The sequence below is a fragment of the Trichosurus vulpecula genome, chromosome 5 (genome assembly GCF_011100635.1).
Source record: "Trichosurus vulpecula isolate mTriVul1 chromosome 5, mTriVul1.pri, whole genome shotgun sequence".
NCBI lineage: Eukaryota > Metazoa > Chordata > Mammalia > Diprotodontia > Phalangeridae > Trichosurus > Trichosurus vulpecula.
In genome coordinates, this window is record NC_050577.1 from 188,335,357 (window position 1) to 188,352,696 (window position 17,340).

The following is a 17,340-nucleotide window of genomic DNA, read 5'->3' on the forward strand; positions in this document are numbered from 1 at the left end:
GAGTGGAAGAGAGATTAAAGAGAGGGAGATAATTCCGAATTCATTCTTAAAAGAATGCTAAAAATTAATTTAAAAAATCAATACTTAAAATACCTATAGGTTATCATCAAGATGATACCTGGTAAAATAGATATTTTCTCAAAGAGACATAAAAATGTCATAAAAATGTGCTTTCATGATCATTAACAAAATAATAAAAACTAATAAGAAAAGATAGTAAATAATGTTAATATACTTATATTAATCCTATTTTATATCAATATAGTATATTGTTATGCTTTGATAATGTATAATAAATAATAATAATTCTAATAACAAAAGAATGTGTCAGAATCTTGTATAAAAATAGAAAATGGATATTACTCAGATCAGGAGCGTAAGTGGATAGGGGTGGTTGGGAGAAAAGATTAACTGTACTCATCTAATTTTGGAATAAGTAGAGAAAAATAATAAGGAATGGAAGGAAAGAAGCATTTATTAAGCAACTATTATATGCCAGGCACTGTGCCAAGTACTTTACAAATATTATATTCGTTTGATCCTCCCCAACCCTATGAAGTAGGTCTTATAATTGTTATCTCCATTTTTACAATTGAGGGTACCTGAGGGCAATAAAGTTTGGATGATTTAACCTTGGTCACATACCTGGTAGGTGTCTGAGGCAGAATTTAAACACAGGTTTCCTGGAAGACCCATCAATCCAAGCACTGTATCACCTAATAACTAACAAAATAATGTATAATAATCTAAGTAAATCCAAGAAACTTGAAATAGAGCAGGTCAACAGGAAGAAAATCTGTGTAAGGAGACTGCCGTCAAATTTGTGTAAGTGAACCTAAATATGGAGACAAAATACTTACATAAAAGAAGAGAAAATCAACATATACCAATTAAATGGGAAAAAAACCTAAATCAAAGAATTATAACCTTAAATATGAATGTATTATGTTTCCAAAGTAAATTAATAAGAATGGCAGAATTGATAAGAAAACAAAACCCAACAAGTTAATGCCTACAAGACACAGTTAAAAATAAAGCCATGCAGAATAAAAATGAGTGGCTTGAACAAAATTTACTATGTGACATGAGACTCCAAAAAAGCAGCAAATACAATCATGGTAACAGACAAAGCAAAGAGAAATATCCAAAATGTTGATATACCTCTTAGGAATATGCAAAAAATTATAATATGATTAAAGGCACAATATTTATGGAATATAATTATCTCCTAATGTCTATTCTTATTACTTTTATTTCCTTCTCTAGTTTTATTGTTATTAACATTATTTTTAGAACTATGTCAAACAACAATGGTTTTACTCCTGTATTCATTGGGAAAGCCTCTAGTATCTCTCCAATACATATGAGGCTAACTTTTGGTTTTTAGATATACCTTTTATTACACTACAAAGAGTCTTTCTATGTTTATACTGCATAGATTTTTTATTACAAACAAATGCTGTACTTTGTGGAAGAATATTTTTTTCTGCTGCTATTGGTATAAGCATGTGGCTTTATTTATTTCTGTTTTAATATGATTTATAATGCTAATTATTTTATTCATCTTTAATTGTATCCTTTGTATTAAATTGGACTTGCCCGTTGTGAATTTTTTTATATTACTATAGTCTATTCTCCAGGATTTTATTTAAATTTCTGAACTTACATTCATTAATAATGTTTGTCTGGATTTTTCTTTCTTTATATGTTTCTGTTTTAGGTATCAGGACTTTTTCTCATAAAGAGAATTTAATAGAGTGACGTCTCTAAATTTGAGAATATTTTTCATGGCACAAAAATGATTCTTTCTCTTAAAAGTTTAAGAGAATTCTCCTATTAATTTATTTAGATCACTTTGTTCCCCTCCCCTACTTTGGCAGTTTCTTTCAAATTAATTCAATATCTTTTTCTGAAACTGGATAATTTGATATCTCTGTCAGTCCTATAATTTGGATATTATTTTTGGGTATTTCTCTTGAATTCTACATTTTGCTTGCATATAGCTGTGTATGAAATAGGATGGCACAATGGATGGAGAACAAACCTCAAGTAGGAAAAACTTGGGTTGAAGTGTTGCCAAGCAAGCTGTGTGACCCTGAACATAACACCTTTCAGTACTCTAGGATCATAAATTGCAGAAGATAATAAACCGCCATTGGTAGAGTGAAGGAGTTCCTTATCCCAGTAAAATCACAGGTTAAGTCCCTTTCTCTAGAACAGTGTATGGCTTTGATTATTATTTTTATTTCTTCCTGTTATCTTTTATTAACATTTATTTTTGTTCATTTGTTTTTCTTCTCTTCTTTTTAATCAGGTTAGATAAAGTATTATTGATTTTGTTGTTCTTCTCAAAGAGCCAGCTTTCATATTGTCTTTTTGGCTTCCAATTAATTTGTTTCTTCTCTAATTTTAAAACTTCTGAATTTTGTTCTAATTTTAAGTTTATTTGCTACCTTTTTAATTGCATTTACAGTTTGTTCACCTTCCCTTCTTCTATTTTGTTAATGCATGTTCTCAGTGATATTTTTTTCCTCTGAGCTTTAGTTATGTCCCAGAAATTTCATTTTGTTGTCTCACCTTAATATTTTTAACATAGCTTTTAATGCTATGTTAGGTTCATTCAAGGCATCTTTATTACATTTCAATTTGGAGTTATTATCTTTTGCTCCCTGTATTGATCACTATTTTACTTTATTTTGGTCTATAAAGGAAGCATTTGCTATTTCTGTTTTTTCCCACATTTATTTATGTTTTCTCTTTGTCCTAGCACACTGTCTATTTTAAAGGTATCATGTTATTCTGAGATGTTGTTTAGTCACATCTGACTCTTTATGATCCTATGCAATACTGTCCAAGGGGTTTTTTTTTTGGCAAAGATACCAGAGTGCTTTGGCATATCCTTCTCCAGTGGATTAAGGCAAACAGGGTTAAATGACTTGGCCTGGCTCATGCAGCTAGTAAGTGTCTGAAGCTAGATTTGAATGCAGATCTTCCTGACTCCAGACCCTATCCACTGAACCACCTAGCTGCCTCCACAGAAGATGCTATATCTCAATTACAAATTCACCAAGAAATTGTTCAGGTCTCTATTTTCCTTTTTGTTTATTGTTAGTTAGATTTGTACAGCTCTGAATGTTAAAATGTCCTACAAGTATTGTATATGTATATACACATGTGCGCACACACAATGCGCAATCTCCATCCCAAATGTTCTTATGGACTATTTGTGCCCAACCTGTGGTAGGGCCTTCCAAGCTCATATTGTTCTGATTAACAGAACTGGACACATTGTACATTGACACTAGCATCGTGATGTTATTTTGATCCTCTTTGAGTGTGAAGGACAATTTAGATATAGATATACACCCGTATATGCATATACATATATACATGTATGTAATTTATACTTATGTATATTATATACATATATAAATATATATACATGCACACACACATCTACCTAGAGTATACCGTACCACTCTGCCTCTAAATTCATTGAATTAAAAATAAATAAAATATATACAGTGGCATAATAGATAAAGTACAGGACTTGGAATCAAAAGGACCTGGATTCAAATCCTGCCTCAGCCACTTACTATCTGTGTGATACCAGTCAAGTCATTTAACATTCTCTGTTTCCCAATTTCCTCATCTGTATAATGACAGAATTGGACTCATTAGCCATTATAATCCCTTCCAGCTGTAAACCTATGAGTTTTTCTTTCTATATCTAGATCATCTGTCTTTGGGTATGCATAATTATATGTTTACATGTATACATATTTTGTATGTTTGTATTGGTTCATTTTCTATGATTTCTTTAAGCAAAACTCTACTCTCCATGCTTGTCTCCTCTGATATTACAGATTTTTATTTTGGTTTTGTCCAACAGCACAATTGTGGCTCCTCATTTTTTGGGTTTTCTTGGTGCATAGTCTCCATGGAAGCTTGTCTATTAGGAATTTTGTTCTGCCATGCTTCAGGGATTAGCTGATGAAAACATGATAGAATAATTATAACACCATAGATCATAAGAAATAAAATTAATATCTCATAAAATAAACCTTAATAGCAATGATAACTTTTACAGGGTCTAGATCTCTTAGTTGGTATAAGGGCCTTCTTGATGAAGATGTGGACATTTATAACATGGCTTAATAGAAATTGAGAAAATAAACTGGAGAAGAAAATCCAGTCTTTCTATGAGAGTGCTTTCTCCTTAATTTCCCTGGTTTATGTATCAGAAAGACAACTAGACTTTGAGTCAAAAGGGCAGGCATTGTTATTTACTCTCTTTGTGATCTCAGGCAACAAATTTTGCCACCCCAGACCTGTTCTTTTTAAATGAGAGAGCTCCACTAAATGTTCTATAAAATGCCTTCCAGCTCAAATTCTATGATTCAGTAATTCTATGAGTGCTTCTAAAACCCCAAAGATCATACATCACAATTTATGTCCAAAAAAGGTCTTTAAAAAACTGTACTTGGAAGTTATAGAAATAGAGCTAAATTAACATACTGTCAAATTTTTGTACTGTAAGGACATTTGGATGCCAGAAGTGCTGGAAGATTTCCCAGTCGAACCTGAGCATTCCAAACACAACTAAATGCCATCTCCCTTCCCCTTAAACTAGAAAAAATAAAAGGGAAAAAATCAGGGGTGGGGGGAGACAAAGACACAAAGAAAAACAGAGACAGTGAGAGAATAAGAGAGACACACAGAAACAGAAAGACAGAGATGGAGACATATAGAGACAGATGAGAGAGAGAAAGAGAGAGAGAGAAAGAGAGAGAGAGAGAGAGAGAGAGAGAGAGAATGGCTAGCTAATAGTCTAGGATAGGTTAGAAGTCTTGGAATCAATTCATGAGAACCCTTTTTCAGAAAACCAGAGCAATACTTCGAGAGCAGTCTTATACCAAGGGAATGTTGGTTACCAGAAATCAATTGCATTTGCCAGTATAGGACTTACTGACAGTGAACTTATCTTGTGCACAAATTGGAATTCTTAGGTTTGAGGTAGGCTTTTCATGAAAAGTTCTGAAAGTACATATGGATCTTAATGGCAGGTATGAAATGAAAACAATCTATTGTCTTACACCATGACTAGTGAATCCTGTTAGATGAACACCAGCCAACCATTCATTCAGTGTACACATAGGCCATGGTAGACTAATGTAGACTGACTGTCTCAATACCACTTAGTCTGAAGTTGTGGTTATACCAATTGAAGCAGAGAAAATGATATGTATTTTCTAGATGGGATTTTTGTCACATAAAGTCATCCTTCAGTGGTTAAAATATTCACACTCCATCAGATTCTTACCATTCCAGTAATTTTGACTTCCCAGCTACTGATAAATATACCTCACTGACAATTCTCTTATTTGCATCCTCTCAACCCTCTTCCCTTCTACCCCCATTCTGGAGCTATCTTCCCCTTCCACTGTGCCCTCTAGAATGTCTGCTTGATAACTAACATAATTGCTTTTATGTTGATCTTTTTCCTATCCTGCTGCTTCTATCTTCAAGTCCCCTCTTGATGATACTACATTCTTGACCATCTTTCCTAATACTGATTGTACTTTCATCATATCTCTTCCCCAAAATCATGGTAAGGGAGTAAGAATACTCTTTGCTTCCTGTTGCTATTTCCAGACTCTACCTTTTTCATTTATCAACCTTTCTTCTTTTTAGGCTCATGATATTCTAATTTATCACCCAATCCAGATGCTGGTGGCCATTGTATGTTGTTGCTCCCCAACCCAGGACATCTCTCTTCTTTCTCAATTATTGCACTGCCTGATGTATATGCTTTCATATAGGGATACTTCAACATGCATATTGATGCTTCCTGAAAAAAAATCATAACTTTCCAGTTTTTTTTCATCTTCTCAATTCCCATGACCTGTTCCTCCACTTTATCTCATCTACACAGAGAAATGATAATGCCCTTGATCTTGCCATCACCCCAAAATGTTCCACTTCTATGTCCATTAATTAAGAAATACTTTACTTTATCACAATTTTTATTATTCCATTTTTGTCTATACCATATTACTCAGCCTTTTTCTTTATTCTCATCCTGACCTCAATTTCCTTTATCCTTCAGTTCTTTCACCGACCATCGCTCATGGACTAACTAAATTCTCTTCCCTTCCTTATTGTGACTCATTGGTGAATTGGTTCAATTCTACTTTATCCTCTACACCCAAATCTCTTGCCCTCTTGTTCTATCAACAGTCATGCCTTGCCAAATTTCAACCTTGGCTTACCTCTACTACTTGTCTTGTTCGCTTCTATTTATATACTGCTGAATGGAAATGGAGAAAAACTTGAAACTATGTTTACTGGGCCAAGATGGTGGAGTAAAAGCAGGGACTTGCCTGAGCTCCCCACCCAAACTCTCCCAAAAAACTTTAAAAATGACTCTAAACAAATTCTAGAGCAGCATAACCCACAAAAAGATGGAGTGAAACAAATTTCCAGCCCAAGACAACATGAAAGATCAGCAGGAAAGGTCTGTTACACTATGGTGAGAGAGGAGCACAGTCCAGCATGGGCCGTGCCAGCATAGCCCTTGCCCCAGCAAAACATGAGCAGGCCTTGGAAGTGACTGAATCAGCAGTGGCTATGGCCCACAGATGGTAAGGGCCTCAAAAACTGGGCAGAAGGAGATTACAGGGGTCTTTTTTCTAGCACTGAGGCAGGACTCTGTTTCTTTGCCTATACTTGGATGTGGGTCACAATCCTGGGCTGGCAGTCCCCAGGCAAGGAGGAGCACTAGCACAGCAGAACTTGAGGCCACAGTGGAGGGGTGATCCTCCTCACAGTTCCAGGGTAAAAAGAAGTGCTTGTGGTCTCTCATAGACCACAAGCCAGGAGAATAATAAATACATCTGTCCTTAGACCAAACCACCTTGGAAGGACTGAAAACTTAAAGGTCCCTAGAAGTATATAGGAAAACAGCTGCACAAAACCCCTGAAGCTTGGATCAGTGCATCCTCCACCCTGGAAGAAGAGGCCTATTTTAATGAAGAGTTGAAAGTCAAGTAATAGGCTGGGAAAATGAGAAAACAATAGAGAAAAACCTCTGACTATAGAAAGTTTCTATGATGACAAGGAATATCAAAACATACACGCATACAGTCAAAGCTCCTACCTCCAAAGCCTCCAAGAAAAAAAAAATATGAATTGGTCCAACTCAAAAAGGATTTTGAAAAAGAAGTGAGAGGTAGAGGAAAAATTGAGAAGAGAAATGAAAGTGATGCAAGAAAGTCATGAAAAAAATGGGTCAACAGCTTGCTAAAGGAGATATAAAAAATACTGAAGAAAATAGCAACTAAAAAAGTCTAGGCTAAATGATAAAAGAGGAACAAAAAACTGATGAGAAGAAGAATGCCTTAAAAAGCAGAATTGGTCAAACAGAAAAGGAGATCCAAAAGCTCACTGAAGAAAATAATTCCTTAAAAATTAGAATGGAGCAAACAGAAGCTAATGATTATATGAGAAAACAAGAAACAATAAAACAAAGCCTAAAGAATGAAAAAATAGAAGACAATGTGAAATATCTCATTGGGCAATCTGAAAGCCATGATCAAAAACAGAGTCTAGGTATCATCTTTCAAGAAATTATCAAAGAAGAGAAGTCTCTGGAAAGATGGTGGAGTAGGTCAGAAAATTCCAAGCTCTCAGGATTTTCCCCCACAAAAGAGAAAATAGAACCTTAAAGTGAACAAAGTGTAGGTAAAAAATAAATATGAATAGGGGCACAACAGGGGTCTTCCTGTGAAGAGTAAACACCTCCAGGCTAGGGTCCTGTTAACAAGAAGCCAAAAGCCGCTAAACAACAAGTGGCAAGCCCTGGGGGTAGCTGGATTGCGAGGCCTTCTCAGCCCAGCCACCAGAACTTTTACCCCTGGGATAGTGAGGGGAGTTGGGCATCTGAGCTGGGGAAGATTGAGGGAACCTCTGCTGACAAGCATCACCAGACTCAGCTGGGCTGTGGAAAACAGCAGGGGCAATAAGGAACCAGCACATGCCTTCTGAGTGTGGAAGCAGCAGGGCAGAAAAACCCTGACTGTGGGCACTTACAGGAGGCTGGAGGTTTGGCTTTGGTTCTAGGTTAGAGGGGAAAACTGAGATCTGGGACAAGAGGCACAATGCTCCATACCCTAGGGCTAGACGTAATAACAAAAATCAAGCTATTACTACAAAAAAATTGCACTGGAAAAGGAGAAAGAATCCAACCATAGAAAGTTATTATGGGAATAGAGAAGACCAAGGTCCGTTTTCAGAGGAAGATATTGAAGCAAAGAAGCCCTCTTTTACCCCAAAGAGTAACATCAAATTGTCACCTACCCAAAATCAATTCATACAAGAACTTAAAAGACTTTAAAAATCTAATGAGAGAGATGGAGGAAAAACTAAAAAAAAATCCAAGAAAAACAAGATTATGAAAAGAAAGTCAACGAATTAGAAAAGGAGATCCAGAATCTTAAGGTAGAAAATTATACCATGAAAATTAGAATTGTGCAAGACAAAGCCAGTGAAGTTTATAAGAGATCAAGAAATAATTTTTTTGAAAAATATGAATAATGAAAAAATAGAAGAGAAAGTGAAACATCTTATAAGAAAAACAACTGATCTGGAGAATAGATCTAAAAGAGAGAACATAAGAATAACCTGAGACTTATAATAAAAAAAGGATCTTGATACAATTGTCCTGAAGCATTACAACAAGGCTGGTGGGGGTGGGGGCACAGGAAGTGGAAATAGAAAAAATCTATCAAACATCACTTGAAAGAGGTCCTACAAGGAAAACTCAAAGGAATAATATTCTGAAACCCCTGGGGTCAAGGATAAAATATTAAATGCAACAAGAAAAAAATCAATTTAAATATGATGTTGCCACAATTAGAATCACACAAGACCTAGCAGCAGAGACACTAAAGGACCACAGGTCTTGGAACACTATTTATCAAAGAGCAAAAGAACTGGGGCTCTGGCCAGAGATATCATACCCACCGAACTTAAGCATAATCCTGAATGAAAAAAATGGATATTTGATCAACTGTCAGACTTTGAAGACTTTGTTCAAAAAAAAAACCTGAACTTAATAGAAGATATGACATACAAGAGCCAAGAGAAGCATAAGGTACATACTATAGACTGATTACAAGGGATTCAATAAGGGCAGACCATTTACTTTGTAAAATGTATATATGTCTAAGATTGTCATTAGTATTTGGGTAGTTCATAAGAAAGACTGGGGTAGATCTGAGTATGATATGACTTTAAAAAAGTAAAACAGCTAAAAAGAGTAATTATTTTATACAAATGAGGTGCAAGAGAAAGAATCAGTATAGAGCAATTAGACCCCAAAAAGAACAAAGAAAGAGGTAAAGATCCTATAAGTATAAAAACATTTATATCTTTTTTGTAATCACAAGGAGCTACAAACCAAAGGATTGTCTATCAATTGGGGGATGGCTAAAGAAATTGTGTTACATCAATACAATGGAATATCATTGTACTTTTAAAAATGATAAAAGATACAGTTTCAGAGAAATAGGGAAAGACTTGTATGAATGGATGCATAACGAAGCAAGCAGATCCAAGAGAATAGTTTATACTGTAACAGTGAAATTAGAAAAATTTTGAAAGATTCTAGAACTCTGGACAATGTAATGATCAGTGATTCCAAAGAAATGATGAGGAATGCTACCCACCTCCTCACAGAGAGATAATGTACTAACATGCAACATGAAACATACAATTTTAGACATGGTCGATATGAGAATTTGTTTTATTTGACTATGCATATTAGTTACAAGGGTTTTGCTTTTCTGTCTGCTTTTTTTTTCTGTCCCAAAGTAGAACAAATCAACCCTGAAAATACTGAATTTCTCCTCAGTAGGTCTTTGAGTCAAATCTTGAAGACCATTATAACAGTAATTAAGGTGAGACTTTTTGCTGTTGACCTTTAATGATTCTGGCCTTTCTTTGAATGGGGCAGATAAAGTGGGAGGTTTCTGTATTTCTCAGTACTGAGACAATTGGGAGTCATTGATTTGTATCTGATGTGATATTGGGGGTGGGGAACTTTTCCACACCCAGCCTGGGTGAGCTCAGGGCCCTCAGGGCCCTGACCAGGATATATAAGCTCAGAGGTTAGCATTCTCTCTCTCGGAGTTCTGAGTCACAGCAGGAGTGGCATGTGACTCTGGGCCAGCCATTGTAATGAGCACCCTGGCTGAAGACTCAGATGTTGATAACTACAAATTGTATTTGGTCTGTAATTCAGGGTGCTAGATTTTTCCCCTGAACTAAGTAAATGATATTTGTATGCTGGATTAAAGTAAGATTGTTAACCCCTTAAGGTTGCTGTTCTTAGTAAAGCAGATGAGAAGGACCTGGGCTTGCAGCATTCTGTGAGCTGCTTGTTGTTGGCTTTACACCCTCACAGCAGCTGCTAGCTGGATTGTTGATACAACCATTTGTCAGGAATGGAGTAGAGAGGAGCCTGGTTTATGTACTGGCTGTATTAAAATAACCTCTGAAGTCCTTACCAAAAATGGACCAAAACAAAAACAAACAAAAAAAGAAACTGTTTTTACTGGGTCCACTGCAAATTTGTTCTACAAAATCTCAACTGGATCTTCAGTGCAACCAGGTAATCTTTTTATATCTACATAATCAATTTACCATACAATTCACCATAGTGTCTATTATAATTTTTCCTTGCTCTTAAAGCTGTTTATGGTACCTCTTCTCCCTTTACTCTAAACTAGAGTCTTCTCCTCCATCATAGAAAATACTTAAAGTATTCATTGAAAACTCACATTTCTCCCCTCCTCCTCATCTCACACTACTCAGACTTCTCCCATTATCTTCAATGTCACTCCTGTCTCTGATAAAGATGTGGCCCATCTCTTGGGCAAGGCAAGCCCACTGACATATACACTTGATGCCATCCCTTCCTGTCCTCTCCAGCATATTGACCCCTCTATGATTCTCACTCTCATTTTCAATCTATCCTTATCTACAGTTCTTTCCCTATTACCTACAAACATACCCATGTCTGCCCTATTCTTAAAAAATATCCCTACATGACCTGACCATCTCCACTAGTTATGACACTTTATCTTCTGTTTCCTTCTTGCCTATACTCATTGAGAAAGGCACTAACACTAGATATCTGCACTTTCTTTCCTATCACTTGATTCTAAACCATATGTAATCCAGCTTTGGATCTCATAATTCAGAGGAAACCTCTCTCTCCAAAGTCACTAATGAGTTCATTTACCAAATCTAAAACCCTTTTCTTAATTCTCATTTTGATTTCTCAGTAGCTTTTGAAACTGTCAATCACCTCCCCTCCTGGATCTTCTATCCTCTGTAGGTTTTCCCTGACATTGCCCTCTCCATATTCTCTTAACTTTTTGGACTGCTTTTTCTCAGGTTTTGTTTTTTTTTTTTTTTCCTGGATCTTCATTCAGCCAATGCTCTTTAACACTGAGTGTTTCCCAAACCTCTAGGAAAGAAAGAGCCCTCAAAGATAGTAATAGTCAGTGTCTAAGACATCTCTATGCTCAATATGTTGTCTTTCCTATTAGGTTATGATCCCCTTGAGAGCAGCAACTATATTACTTTTCTATTTCTATTCCCCATTTATTTAGTCATACTTAGATCTCATCTGGAATATTGTATTCAGTTATATGTGTCACATTTTGGAAAGGGTGTTGATAAGATGGAGATGTTTTGAGAGAAGAACAACCAAAATGGTGAAAAGGCTTGAGTTTATCCTATATATGGTAGAGAGAATCAGAATTTTTAGTTCTAAAACAAAATGACTTAGGGCAAGAGATGATAGCTATCTGCAAATATTTGAAGAACTGTCATGTGAGGGAATAGCCCTTTGCCTTCAAAGAGACAAGTAGAAGTTGCAAAAAGGTACATTTAAGTATTTTCCTCATTTTATGCAAGGAAAAAAACTGCTAAAAATTAAAGTTGTCCAAAGGTGTGATGGTTTCCTCAGGAGTGGTTTCTCTTTATTGGAAATCTTCAAGGAAAAAGTGTCTATCGGTTATCAGATATTTAGAAATGGGAATTCTTATTCAGGTATCGATTGGGCTTAATGGACATTGAGATTCCTTCAACTTTGAAATTCTGTGATCCTGATTGTATGATTCAAAAATTGTATTATCTCGAAACAATAGTGACCCATGACTAGTAACTATATATTATTACTTGCAAAATATAGTTGTTGAAAGGATTGGCTTTTGGAACATTGTAACAATAATGTTGCTAGCAGCTGCTGTGGTGGCATAAGACCAATAACACCAGCACACAGAAGGGCTGCCAGCACAAGTTCTTTGATCTGCTTTTCTAAGGAAAGCAACTTTAATGGGTTAACAATCTCAGTTTAATTTAACATACACATATTATTCACTTAGTTCAGGGGGAAAAGTCAGCACCCTGAATTTCAAAGCAAATACAAACAGAAACTACAAACAGATCAACAGACAGGCTTTGTCTGATCAAGACAACATATACATAGTTAACAAAAAGAGAAGAATCAACATCTGGGCTTTCAAAGTGGGGGAGGGGCACTCTTTAGGCTACCCAGAGTCTCGTCACCAACACTCTTTCAATAAGTGTGCCCCCCAAAGGCAAAACGCCAACCTCAGATCTTGTATACACATCTCAGGGTCAAAGGGCATCACAACCATGCTACTCAAACTCACGTGAGCAAAGCCTTCCTTTGATGTGAACAAGTCATCAAAGACTCCTGATTCAATCAAAGATTCCTTAGTGCTGAGAAGTACTCCAAAACAAAGTCAACAAGAAGATCACTTTGCTTGCCACTATATTTGAAAGGCAAAACTCATGAAAGGTACTTGATTACCTCAGCATTCCAAAAGAGAAAACAGTAAAAAAAAGTTCTACCTTAATTACTATAATAAACACCTTGAAGATTAGAATCATAAAAATGCCACACAGTTTCCTAGGTGCTATCCAGCCCTATTTCTTCCTCTCACTCAACTATGTATTCTGCTCATTGCTCATCTACAATACTTACATGTAAATATATGTAGATAATTATTTAAGTATAAATCTCATAGATATAGTGATATAATGATTAATGTGTCTATATACGTGACATATGCATAGAGAAGGATAAATATGTAGGTGTCATAAATAGCTAGATGGTATAGTTGGTTGTTGTCCTTCATTCTCAAGTTCATTTTCAAGTTGAAGAATTTACCTTCAGTGAAGCAGCTGATCTTGACACTGTGTTTGTCCTCACTGAAGGCATTTGACAACATGGGTAAAAAAACCACACTAAAAAGCACAGGAGCAAGCACACAACCTTGTTTCACTCCATTGGTGACTGAGAAAATGCAAGAGCATTGTCCATTATCCAGAACCCAGGCAAGTATGCCTTCGTGAAATTGATATACAATACTGATGAACTTCTCCAGGCACTAAATTTTCCAAAAGCTCTAGTGACTGACAGTATCAAAGGCCTTGGTCAAATCTACAAACATTGTATATAGACCTCTGTTCTGCTCCTGGTATTTTTCATGGAGCTGTTGGGCAGCAAACACCATATTGACTGCTCCTCAGCCCTTTCTAAAGCCACACTGGCTCTTAGGTAGATGATCATTTCCCAGGTGAAGCATCAGCCTATTAATGAGGACTCTGGCAAGAATCTTGCCAGCAATGACTAAGAGAGAGACCCCCCTGTGATTGTCACAGGGTAATCCATTTCCTTTATCTTTATAGAATTGGAGGCATACTTGAACTCCTGGGGGATGACCTCCTCTTTTCATATAACCCTGGAAATTTCAGTCAGCTTTTGTATGAGCAATGGACCACCCCCCACCCACCCAGCTTGTAAATCTCAGATTTACATGCTTTGCTTGTACTTTGCTTTTGATAGAATTAAATGCTGCCTTCTTAGAGATAGATGAATTGTGCTGCTGGTAAACCCCATGGAGTTCTTGTTCTTCATTTAACAGCTTCTGAATTTCCCCATCATTTTTGTCATATCAGTCTTGATGATTGTGGGTGTTCTGACCCAGATAAGCAAATGCAGTGCTGTACACCAAATCTCTGAAAGCTGCCCACTTCTTTACTGTATCACTACTGCCAATTGTGCATTGGCTTGACTTTCCCTCCAAGTTAGCAACAAACTGTTCCAACTCAGAAAAGTACTCTAATATGTTGAGAAGTTCATCAGTATTGTTTGTCACTTTCGTTATAGCATGCTTGCCTGGGTTTTGGACAATAGATGACTCTTTCCTCCTTTCCCAGTTACCAATGGAGTGAAACAAAACTGTGTGCTTGCTCACATGCTTTTTAGAATGATGTTTTCAGCCGTGTTGCCAAATACCTTCAATGAGGATGAACACAGCATCAAGGTCAGCCACTGCCCTGATAGTAAATTCTTCAACTTGAAAAGGCTACAAGCCAAGACTAAAATGGAGGGAATATTATTGCATGATTTTTCGTTTGCAGATGAGTGTACACTCAGTGTAGCCTCTGAAGCTAAGATGCAATTCTTCTGGTAGTCATTTTGCCTTGGGGCTGCTGCTTTTGTTGAATGAAAATGTTCAGCTTGAAAAGTGTAAGTCTCTAATCAGTCCAGACCTCTGTGCCACATATTGCCTTCATCACTTTCACATCCTGTCTCTTATTCTTACAATCACATAGTCTGTTAAATGCCAATGTTTGCTACGAGAGTGAATCCACAAAGTTTTATTGTATGCAAGTAAACAGAAGACAGCTTTGTTGATGAGAAGGTCATGAGATGCACAGGTCTTCAGTAGTAAATGACAATTGCTGTTGCTTTTTCCATCTCCCTCCCAAGTTCTCCTTGCTATGTCTCATAATCTGAGCCTACTCTACCATTAAAGTCATTCAGAATTATATACTTGTCCTCTTTTGGCACATTGATGATAAGGATCTCCAGGTCTTCAAAAACTTTTTCTTTGACCTCAACAGGGCTCATCATGTTGGGAACATAGGCACTGTTGATGGGGGCTTGGTATTTTTCTACAAATATCAATTGCATTGTCATAAACCTGTTGTTCACTCCTTTTAGTAGGCATACACGCTTGTCGACTAGATTAGTTTTGATTGCAAAGCCTACACCAGCTTCATGGCACTCCCCTTCACTGTGGCCACTTGGAAAAAAAAAACCAGCCCACATGTATACAGCTATGACTTCAGTAAGTTGGCCTTCATTTTCCAGCCTTTATTTCACTCAAGGCTGCTATTTGGATGTGATACCTGCTGAGTTTTGTCACAACAAAAGCTATTTGTCTTTTAGGTCTATTGGCTTTTGTGTTATCTATAAGTGTGTGCACATTCCTTGTACCAATGGTGACTAGAATCATCTTTGCAGAAGTTTTTATACATTTTTTGTCTCTGCAGGGTGGGTCCCCACCTGCCATGGCAATCAGGCCATGGTTGGGAAAGCAGACTATTTTTAGGGCACCTTCACTAGCTCCTTCCCCATATCAGGAGGTGAGCAGTGTGACCCTTAAAAGGCTGTTCAGAAAATCAGAGGGCTGCCAAATCCCACCACTGCTTCCAGTAAGAAGACAACCCTAGGGCCCAGGCTGCCTACATGCAAGGTTGTGACTACAGATCCCAGTGTATCTTTACCTGCTGCTTTGTCACTTGCCTGTTGCCACAGGATTTTGAGATATGTAAGAATGTGAAAATGGTATGGGTGATATCTATTGATTTCTGGGCAAATTGGATTTAAGTGAGGTATAGATGTATGAAATCATCAGTCTCACTCTCTCCTCTACAGTCATCACAGTCCAGTGCTAGGACAGAGTCAAGATGATTGGTGATGGCTTGAGATGCAGTGGATGACCTTGGCATCTCCCATGTGTAACCAAGCTCTAAGGGCTCAACATTACCTGCTTCAGCTGCCTTCATGGCAATTGGAACAATTGTTCTCACCTGCCCATTCCATCAGAGGAAGTCTTCACATACTTGGGGTAGACATCCTCCTAACTCAGCAATGGGTTTGAGACCCCTCAGTTACCATCAACATGGTTTAGCAAGTCCACCAAAGCTGTTGCCTGGGTGTGGCTGCTGCGCATGCTACAGCTTCTTTGAGCCACAGGTGAGAGTTATGTGGATCAGGTGAACACCAAAGGTGGAAAGCAGTCCTGAAAAGGACTTGGTAGCCCTCACACCAGAGGTACCAGTCTTTCCTGAACATACCCTGCACCCCACATGGTATAAAGATATACTCATATTGGTGGCCTAATTCAATGTATTGCCCATTCAAATGAATATCATCACTTGAACAATATGCATTTATATCCACTTTTTCTGTACATTTATTAAAATTATTTAATATTTTTTTCACTTAAAATCAGAGTTACCTAATTCAGAAATAAAACTTAAGATTTTTTTAGCACGTATGAAAAAAAATCTCTGTACCCAAGCTGAACTGTGAGTTAAAAATATCTCTTCCATATGTTCAAACCTCAGAGTAAAGCAATATTAAGCATGTAAAATGAAGTTTACTTAGAAGCAACAAATGATTAAAACAAAGTCTCTTGAGTAGGAATGCAACAGAATTAAACAGTGATAAAGTATAAGGCAAAAGGATAAAATATGAAAAGGATGGACTATAGTTATCTGAGAAATACTGTTTAAAAATTCACCTACTTATTCCCCAAGTCATTCGCTCCTTGTCTTAAGCTAGAAAAAAATCTTTTCTTGCCAGCTGTTCCTACATTACCTAAGCTGTGCAAATGAAGAGAATGGAGATGAAATTGTCCTATATCATCAGCTAATTTTTAGTATAACAACAACTAATAGAGGTTCGATACTCATAGAAACTTCCTTGTGTCTCAAACATACGTTGATAATTGAAATTTTTCTTTTTAAAGTTTCAATCAGTTAGGCTAGTGATAAGAGACATACTTAACACCAACTCTTCCTAGGATTTTTAATTGGAGGGAAGGGAAACAATTTCTCTACCTGCTCTGCTGCCCTCCCCACCCCACCCCATGCCAGCAGTAGCTACATCAGATACCTGCACGTGGCAGTGAGTTTATGTGCTTGTCTAGATGTACCCCAGACTGGATCTCAAGGCTCTAGTTCAGGGGTTGACAACCTGCAGCCTTGAGGGCAATGTGGCCTTCTAGGTCCTCGGGTGTGGCCTTTTGACTAGTCTAAGTTTTACAGAACAAATCATTTTATTAAGGGTATTTGTTGTGTGAAGTTTGGATTCAGTCACAGGGCCACACTTGAGGACCTAGAGGGCCATATGCGGTCTCCAGGCCACAGGTTCTCCACTCCTGC

The 17,340-nt window shown here is 37.0% G+C and overlaps 1 pseudogene; it reads right to left on the reverse strand.

Annotated features, from left to right (window-relative positions):
* The window catches only part of LOC118851139, a 54,818-nt pseudogene extending 38,694 nt beyond the window's left edge, over window positions 1–16,124 (reverse strand).
* Between the last annotated feature and the right edge of the window lie 1,216 nt (window positions 16,125–17,340).